Here is an 11,051-nt window from a genome sequence, read left to right as displayed (position 1 = left end):
CCTTGAATATCCTTAGCTTCTTCTCCATGCCATTTTGTTTCTTGTAGGCAAAAAATATTGATTTTCCTTTGAATCATAACCCCTACAACCTCTACAGATTTACAATTTAATGTCCTAACATTCCAAGTACCAAATCTAATTTTGCTCTTATAGACTAACTTCTTTAGCCGCGTGCGTCCAGAATGACGCGATAGCCCTTACTTATTTAACACTACATCCGGGCGCCGATGCAGCGGCTCTAACTCACTTATCACTATACTCGAGCCATGCAGCGCGTTACTTACGGGCAACGACCTAGCATTAACATTATAACGTCTATTGTCCATGTTCATGATAGATTCAACAAAGTTTTACATTGGCTGTTGATGGTCTAACACAACTCTCCTCCTTTACCCGGGCTTAGGACCGGCTATAAACATAGGCGGAGTTATGGTATAAAAGAAAGAGTAAATAAAATAAAATCTATTGAGGATTTTATTATTTAAGGAATAAGTAATAGTTATGGAAAGAAAAAGAAACATGACACCTAAAATGTGATACTCAGCTTGAAAATAATCAGTCTTTTGTTTTGAACAGCAAGTACTTTAGCAAGTAGATGTGTTGATGCTTTCAATTTTGTGAGGCTCAATAAGTTTCTCTTCCATTTGTAATGGTTGAGTTGACAGGGAGTAATTCAACAATAAGGAAGTGAAAAACCCAAAGATAGTATATCTGTGTGCATTAAAATGTGCATGGTTGGTGTTCTACTACATCTACAACAAAATAAATTTAATGAACAGATTAAATACCTCAATCAGTTGCGGGACAGTATACTTAAAAAGAAAACGGAGGTATAAAAGCAACATTAAATAAGTTAAAATTATTATGATTCCTTAATTCCTTAATGAGAACAAAGTTAGAAAGGAAGATCAAAAGGAATAACTAATATTTGTGGAAACAAAAGTTAAAAGTCTTGCTTTCATAATGAAAGAGTATATAATTTCATTGACTAAAATGTAAATGTAAACTAAGTAAACTTTTGTAGCAATTGTGATTTATTTTTAAGAAATATTAAGTCAGCTACAACAGAAAATAAAAGTAGAATGCCAAAAGAGACAGATTTTTATGCCTGCATGTCACCTTGGTTAAGATCAAAAGGAATAACTAATATTTGTGGAAACAGAAGTTAAAAGTCTTGCTTTCATAATGAAAGAGTATATAATTTCATTGACTAAAATGTAAATGTAAACTATGTAAACTTTTGTAGCAATTGTGATTTATTTGTAAGAAATATTAAGTCAACTACAACTAAAAAAAAAAAAAGTAGAATGCCAAAAGAGTCAGATTTTTATGCCTGCATGTTACCTTGGTTTGTTTGACATAATACCACTACAATTCTTCAGTCACACTTATCTTTCCTTATTCGACAAAATCCTACTTAATAGTCAGGTATTAAGAGGTGTTGGACAAAAGTTTCCACACAGAATGTTTAGTCTTACAGGCACATTTCAAAGAATAAAGTACAAACATGACACCACTGCAATTATGCCTTTGTGTCTTATATTCATATAATGAAAATGAGCATCAGGCGTGGAACATGTGATAATGCAAATAAAAAAAACCTTTGTGGTACCAATACGCCAATTCAGATCAGCTTCTGACAGCCACTTTAGGTTACTTAAAAAAGCTTTACTATGGCATGAAACTTGCAACTCACAGTCGACTTTATGGTATAATGCACAAAAATAGTGTTAATAAATCAAAATGATTTCATTCCACATGATTACATTTTGTTCAACACGTGACTATATCATCTAAACAACAACAACAACAACAACACAAGCCTTTATCCCATTAGGTGAGGTTGGCTACATGAATTGCAAGACGCCATTGTGACTATATCATCTAAGTAGTTAATAAAAAAATTCTTCCTCAATTGCTCCATTTTTGCATTATATTTGCAAGTGATGTACACGAAAGTCAACAAAATACACAAACTACTTTTTCATCCCATAAACTTTTAATACACATTTCTTCATAGATGAGAAGCCTAACCATACATATAAGATACCCCACATGAGTTTGTAACCCAATAAAGAAAGACCCTAACATGAACTATGGTTTGCAATGCAAAACCACAGCTCTAAAATGTAGCATCTATTAAGCACCTAACACTTCAACTATGGTTTACATTACTTGCGAAGCGAATATATAATAAACACCTAACAGTTCAACAAAAAGCCATAACACATGGCCAGATTAAAACAACAAATATATAAAAAACAAACTTCATACATCAGCTTCAATACACATTTGGAATTGTAGTATAGCTTCCTCCTTAAGTCCCATAAACACAGCCACCTCCCCACGCCAAGGAACACAAACACCTTATAAAAGCTAGCATTATAATGAACACGAGTTGCATTTGCATAGTTTCCAATAACAACCACGTCTGTTAAAGTGGGAGAAAAAGCAATTTATAAAATTTAAGTTGAAATATAAAAATTTTAAATTGGAACTTAGAGTAAATGGCTAAATTTACAATTCCCAAGTGGTAGACGCTTGGTTACACACATTGCCTGGTATAGTTATAGGATGTTAAAAATACATATTAGTAATTATTTTGACCAAAGTTTAGTAAAGTTACAATCTTACATTGTGTAATTTAAAATGAAAAAAATTGAAAAAGTGGAAGGATGATTTTAAAGTTGTCTTGAAATTTAAAAAAAAGATGAGTCAATCATGAATGAATCAGGTATAGCTCTTGACTTTTGTGCTTTCATAAAATTACATTAATTAAAAGGAAAAAAGAAGTATGCTGAAAAATATGAACACAGAGAAAAATGTCACAACTTTAAAGATATAGAACATATACCACTGCGAAAACCCATTCTAGCATACTCAATAACTACCACCAACTTCCCTTACCCCCTGTAGAACTTATAATCTATCCAGGCTTCCATAGCAGCATCTCCTCAAAGAATGACATTCAGCTTGTTGTGCCTGTAGGAAAGAGCTCTTCATTATTAAGTTTAGTTAGTTAATGAAAAACTAAAAACAACTGCAAACATATCAGATGAAGTGAATAACATAAGGCCATTAATTAAGATCCTCGATAATTGAAAAATAAAGCTAATAAATTTATACAAAAATGTAATGATGTATCTAACATAACTCTTCATTATTAAGTTCTGAAAGTTTTCCAAAGAAGTAAAAACAAATACAAACATAAAAGATGCTTGTGAAGAGAAGATCATTACTCAAGATCCTCGAGAAGAAAACACCACTGGACACTGTACATGCCCCTTATCTTTATCGAAACCATATGCCTAACCTCCTTCATGACACCAAATACATCTAGGCATAAACAAGTTCACATATGGGTGACAACAAAAAACCACTTAAAATTACATAATACTAGGATGCACTGAAACTACAATTCACCAACACACACAGAGTCCAAACCAATGTAGTTCTTGAAGTCCATAACTGACCTCAGATGAAATTCATAAAAAGGAAGCAAGATATGGGCTCAGTCAACTTGAGCATAGTTGCAAACATGAATCTCGTACTTATCATGGAACTCGTTGGGCCATTCACGCACATCAAATAAGGTAACATAATAGCAAGCACCTTCATCGAACAACCCGAAGAAGTGATAAATCAATATCTCTCCAATTGTTGTTGCCAGCATTTTAGTTCCCTGCATCGACCCACAGCAACAACAAAGGAAATACAGTTTACTTTTTTGTTACAAGGCACTAAGTGTGCAGTTAAAACACCATACTTGCTTGTCTATTAGAACATAGTCCACATACATTAAGTTCTTTGGGTAACCAAAGTCAGTATCGTCATTGTCACCATATGCCCTCTAGATCATTGCAAAACATGGATAGTGACACACCATGAAGTTGTGTTCGAATTAGTCTGAGACAACAACACACTTTTGATGCCGTTCATCCTCTCGAAAGTAACAATATGAAGACAAAACAAATAGAAATAAAGAGATAACTGGTAGCCAGTGTGTAGAACAAACAACAAAAAGGTTCATATTTATAGACAATATAGTTCGTTCTCACACCTATCGGAGTAAGCATTCAATTTGAAGGCCTAGTAGAATATTCTATATATCACATGTACATGCAACTGAAGAAGAATAAATCCGAGTCAATACTATGACGGTGAAGTAGTAAGGATGAATTTAAAGAGAACATGTAGCATCTACTCCAAATCACTATGTAAAACTCCAACATTCATGCATCCCATGCTCGGCAATACCCCAAAATGAACATAGTGCTCACATGAGCATTAGGATGATCCTAACGGTTGAATCTAACAATCTCCAACAGATCAACCGTCAAATGAGGAGACAATTACATAGCTATTGCATTGAAGAGAAGCAACCCCGAAAGATCACCCCGAACTTGCAATTAAGATGGAAGATTTTCTTCCCCTTTAGTTAAAGAAGAATCTGTAAAGAGAGACATTCAGATCGCAAGATATTGATAATAGGCAACAAGTATAAGGCAGAACCTATCGACTTCATATACTTCTTCATACAAGGGAGAGGTTATAAGTGTGAGCTGACTGCCGAGAGCAGGTACAACGTCCTTTGAAGATTGAAGCTTTTAACTGGAATAGAAGAGAGAATCCCTAATGACTAGCCTATAAAACTAAGGCCCAAATGCTTTTAACTAGCAGGAATAAAAGAGAATCAATGAAAAATTGGAAAAGGATGCTATAGCCACAGAGCGAGGCGCTACTGTAGTCTATAACAGTGTTTTATGTCAAGAGCTGGTTTTTTCTAGTTTGGCTTGAGCAATATTAGTAGGGATGTGCATTGAATTTTGAGATTTTTTGAATAAAAATGGGTAGTTAGAAAAATGCTGATTTTGACTATGGATTGATTTTTTTTTTTTTTGAGTTGTCTAATTATAGACTAAACTTTTGGACTCTTGGAGCATTTAAAAGCTTGAATTGAATTGAATTTATAGGTGCCCCTTTTGAGTGGCTTAAGAAGTGAAAGTAAGTGGAAACCTAAATTGCCTTATATGCATGTTTTAAGTATTTTTGGTATTATAAAAATTATGAAATATATGTTAATACGTGTAGATGTAATTTTGATATTATTTTTTTAGAAAATGTGTAAAGTGGATATAAGTGAATTTGTTGAATAATGTGTGTGAAACAAGTAAGATATGCTCTATTATAAATTATGAGAATTGTTGATAACTCTTTAGATATAAATTATGAAGTATGTATATATGGATGAAATTAAGCATGTTCATTAAAAATGATGATTTCTTGGCATGTGGAATTGCCTTATGGTACATGATTGAAATTATGATATATGATGGCATAATTGAGGATTGAAATGGTTGGGAGTTCACCCTAGTTGGGAGATTATTATATTATAAGTCCGCGTGAGATGGACATCACTTTCTTAGTGTTGGATAGCTATGGCATCGAATCCAATGGGAGTTTGATATGGTTTCAGCTTAGCTGATAATACTCATTCTAGGAGTGAGTATGTGTTACCAGTAATAATTATGACATCCTGTGGGAATTTGATTAGCAGGAGAGTCCATGGTCCAAGTTAGGAAATAGTAATCTTTAGGTGAGTTACTCCTCTAACATTGGAGAGCTTAGGCTAGTCTAATCATATGAATTGGTCCTATTATGAATTGTAGCTAATGGACTTAGTTAGAAGAAATAAGAGAAGATAAGGAAGAAAATTAATTGATTATGCATATTTAAATATTTTATTTTAATCTAATATTGTTAGTTATTGCCTTGTACACTTAATACTTAGGCCTGTATATGTGAGAGGATAGGATTCTTAGGTTACTGAGATGTTTATTTCACCCTATAATTAATATTTATAAGTAACGCTTCATGTGGTGGAAAAAGGAAGGATCGAGAGGCTTAGAGCTATATTACATTTTGTATAGCCTCCTTTGTCTTGTGTAGTAAGATATATATATATATATCTCTCTATATCTATTGCCAACTTAGGGACATATTATGCATTTATGATTGTAATTGATTTTGTGACTATGGTTGTTCTTTGTCTAGCATTTTCATTAAGCAAACTCATGAGAGTTTGTATTTGGGCTATTAAAATTATTGTAAATTAATTATTGTGTTGAGATATTGTTAAATGTGGGACGTCTAGTTGTTTTTATCAATCCAAGTCTTATGGACTTGTGATGTGGCTAGCAAAATTATGATTGACACTTATGTATAATTTTGATGATGATGTTCATGTTTAGCTATGGTTTGAAATGTACCCTTTTGACTCCCAGTAATTGTTTAGTTGATTTGTTAAGTTGGGAAGTCAATTATAGTGTGAATGGTTGGTTCTATAAAAGAATCGTTTTATCCCTGTACTATGGAGTAATCTTCATTAATAGGTTATATCTTGCTTCTATTTACTGATAATTTTATCATTGTACATTTTTTGAGCTCAGTGGTTTTGAAAATTATTTTGTTAGGATCTTGTTTTCAAATAGTTTTCTTTTGTCCTTACTTTTAGGTAACCGTGGTTAAACATATTTTATCACCATAAAGGTTAATTAGGGACATTAGCCTTAATTATCATAGTAGTAAGGTTTAATTCGTGGTTTAATTTTGTGGGCATTACAACTAGCATTTGAACTCATAAATTCTTTTGGCTTCAATAGTGCAATATTTGAGATTTAACGAAACTTTAAGCTATGATATTGAGCATGAGAAAGAATGAGAGGTGGAGAGCTGCGACAGTGACATCAAATCCCATTTGACATACTCCACCCCTAATCAAATCAAAAGGGGCCACCAGCCTGGTCCCTTTGGAATATACTTGGTTCCACCTTTGTTGATATTAAACAATGAGAGCCTAAGAGCAATGGTAAGACTTGAGAGGCCAAGAGCTGGAGCAAGGCTAATTGGTGCTGGAGGTTGGATTGAACGATGTTTGACAATGTGACTTGCAAGAGTGAGATAAAGTATGGTTCAAGACAATAAGCAATGAAAGATGGTGTGACAGTATGAAATTGTAACTTTATGAGTGTGAGAGGCCAAGGAAGAGTGATTCACAACTTGTTGCGACAGAGAATGCAAGCAACATCCAACAAGTGAGAATGAAATAATGATGAGTGTGAGTGTCAAAGTAAAGTGAAGATGACACGGTTTTTTTCCCCCATTTTTTTCCACATCATCTTCCCTCCTTCGGCTTTTATATGATATTAAAAATTCAAATGATGGAAAAAAATTAACTTGCTTAAACAAAGCTTTAAAGGTCCAACCTGTTTACTTTAAACCCTTTAAGGTCAATTCGTTTAAGCCAAAATAGGTTAACCCATTTCCTTAACTCTATTTAAGATCTCTTTTATGCCAAAAAAAATCATTTTTCAAAGATTGGCCCTTGAAAGATAAAGGCATAAGTGGGTAGCCTAACTTGACTAATATTAATAGTTTTAGAGAGATGCATTTCTCTTTTTTTTAACACATGGGTAGAGGAGCGAAATGCCTCCCCTCCTCTTCCATTCAAATTCCTTCAATGAAATACATCGATATATTCCAAGCTAAATTCAAACTCCTATCAACTACCTTCTCCCATAACATCATTCTTGAACTTATGGAATATCATACAATACATTATTAGACAGATTCTATTATAAGGAACAACGTGTGATATAAGCAATGCTCCTATGCTTTATGATGAGTTTACAAGAAAGAATTAATCCATTGATAGTTGTAATTTTGTTGATGGAATGAAATCTTTACACATGTATTAAAAAAACTAATTTAACCAATGGGATTAGATCTAATGAAATAAGGTAATCTCTCATAATGTAATGAATCAAGATTTGAATTGCTAACAGAAGAGATACCTACATTCAATGCTGACCTATCTAGAATAAGGTTATCTCTAATAAAAAAAATTGTGAGAAATCAAATAAGAAAGATAATTTTAAAAATATATCAAATTGAAACTTTAGAGGCTTCTTCTACATAGGCGCCTCTAAACTCTGATACCGGAGAATACGTGATAGCATGAGGGCAGTTAGAGAGCACTGGAGTTTGGAGACGATGATATTATTGGAAATTATGCCCTAAGGCCAATCGTTATACTATACACATTATTATTTAATAAATTTTTCTTTTGTTATCATATCAATTGTATGTTCACTATGATAACTGTATCCTTGAACAAACTATAGTGATTATTCTAAATATCTCTGGTCGACCATCTATGAGGGATCATAGATGAAACAAGGCTAGTACAACTTTAATTAATTATAGAGATATAATTCAAAGTCGTAGAAACTTGAAAGAGTACAAGGTGCTAGACCGACCTATTATAAGAAAGTTGTATGGTACAAGTCATAAGCTTATCTCATGTGTAACCATATTACTAAGCCTTTTAACTTGAGATCATCATAGATTCCTACATAATGACTATTGAACTTTAATCTAGTCAAAAGTCACCTTTGACTAGGTAATCATAAAGATTATAATTGAGTTTAGTAATATTCATGCAAAGGAATATGAGTGGTCAAGATGAAATTTATCCCTCATGTTAATTGAGAGATATTACTGGGCCCCTCAGTGAGTAAGACTGAGAAAATATATAGCCATACTACAATGGAAAGGGTTTTTCCATTGTTATGTCAGTCCACTCAAAGATCGAGAAAGTAATGATCAAGTAAAGGAAAATGACAATTTCATATCTTACACTTGACCAAAATATCGCGTGACAAAAGAGATGTGATATAGTTATGTGATAGGTTGCATTGGATCATCAATCCTTATATGAATTGGATAGTTGCAATGTCTTGCTAAAGGCTACTTATGACTTATTGGCTAATGGCGTAATTAGCCTACTATGAACTTTATTTAGGTCTACAGGGTCACACATAAGAACAACCCAACTTAAGCTATAATGTCCAAGTTCATTGAATTTGAAATATGTCTAGATTTAATAAATATAATATATGGTGAATGAATTATATATGTATATATATATTTAAATATTTATTTGATAAATATTTATATGTATATTTATATGAAATATAAAATTCAAAATATAATTATATATATATATATTCAAAATATATATTCATGTGTGTGTGTATCTGATATTTGTGTGTGTATGTGTGTCTATGATATAAAAAATTATATATATATATATATATATATAATTTTTTTGAAATATATATGTGTATATATATATTCGTATATATATAATATAATATGTATATGTGATATATATTATATTATATTGGGTTAGTTTTAAATTTAATTTTATATGATAGATTAAATTTAATAACTAACATGATATGAAAGAATATCATATCAATTTTATAGTTTGAATTTATAAGATAAATTCAAATTAGATATGACATTATAGATTTTATTTATGAGATAAATTTAATCTAAATTTCGATTGACTCTTCAAGAGGAAGGCAAAAACTCTAATATATATATATATATATATATGTATAATAGATACAAGGGGACATGCAAAATAAGAGAGAGTTATAAAAGCTCTGATAGCCAAACACTTTGAGAGCTACAAAACATCCTATAGAAAGAAAAACCAACATTCAAAGTAGAACGAACGCTAGGAGCGTTAGCACGCTATTCGAGTTAGAATTCTATTTATGTGGATACTGATAGAAGGAGCAGATCTATATTATCAACTCTTAAGATCTAGACTCTTAAAGAGAACGCATGTGAAGTACGGAAAGAAAAGATAATTCTTCTTTCTACCTTGACTTAAATGATTTCATTTGATTCACATCAAGATAAAAAATTTAAAATTTTAATCTTTCGCTGTACCTCTCTATCCAAAAGATATGGTTTAGGTTTGGAAGAAAGGCAGTTAGGTCCCAAAACCATAAATTAATTATAGTTAAGTTCCCCGATACATTTTTAAAAAAAATAAGTTGAAAATATTGATACAGATAATTGTAAATTCAAAAATTTTAATTGTAAATAAGTATTTAACTATCAAATATAACTCTTAGATCGTAACAAGCATTTTTGTTTATAACTGTTTGAATTAATATTTGTAATTCATTTTTTAAAAAATTTTATTGAGAACCTAACTATCATTAATTCAACCTTTTGGGGTCTAACTGTCATTTTTCCTTTAGGTTTTGTCCCTTACCACACTAGATGATGCGTTTTATTTCATTAAAATTAAAATTTCACTTTTTCTTAAATTTTAATTAAAAATAAATAAATTGTTTTCTATAATAGATGGCATGTATGTTTTAGAAAGAATATCGAATCAATGACAAGTAGTAGCCTATGACAATTTTTTAAAAAACAATAAATACTAACTATCAATTCAAATGATTATAAACATGAAATCTTATTAAATTTGAGAGTTACATTTGAAATTTAAATATTTTATTTGTAATTTAAATATTTGAATTTGCAATTTTTCAATTGACTTTTTCAATTTTCAAATGCTAACATGTTAAATTTAATTTTTAAAAATAATGATTGGCACAAAAATAATTAATTATACATTTTTTTGTCAGCATTTAAAATTATAATGCAGTATTTTTTGTTAATAAAAGTAACCAACTAAATTTATGTTATGAACATTATAATTTATATATGTTCATAATTCCATAACCTCTTTAGATTTCATCTTATAGTTAATTCCATTTACCCTATAGCTCTTAAATGAATGGTTTTTTTAATATTTATTCATATAACCTCCAATGGTTTTATGTTGTACTTTAATGTAGAATAATTCTTTTATTTATGAAATGGTAACTCTTGTATAGGTTTGGATACCTATAAATAGAGGTTATGTACTACACAGTAAATGAATACTACTCCTTTCTCTCTAGTTTTCTCTTGTCTTGTTTGTTGCTTTCATTTTGAATCTCTCTTATATTTATTCTATTTTTATAATACGTCATTTGCATGATACTCTGCCAAATTAGTTTGTGTTATAAATTTGAAGATTTCTTATTGATGCTTATTGATTTTTGTTCAAGGCATAACAATGATTTGTCTAAATGGAGTGGTAAATATTTACAAATTTATTTTAAAGGAATTGTAACCTT

Source organism: Prosopis cineraria, unplaced genomic scaffold (assembly GCF_029017545.1).
Source record: "Prosopis cineraria cultivar Desert tree isolate PC_DT_omini unplaced genomic scaffold, ASM2901754v1 PC10, whole genome shotgun sequence".
NCBI lineage: Eukaryota > Viridiplantae > Streptophyta > Magnoliopsida > Fabales > Fabaceae > Prosopis > Prosopis cineraria.
The sequence above is the reverse complement of the archived record's forward strand: the minus strand, read 5'-3'. Positions refer to the sequence as shown.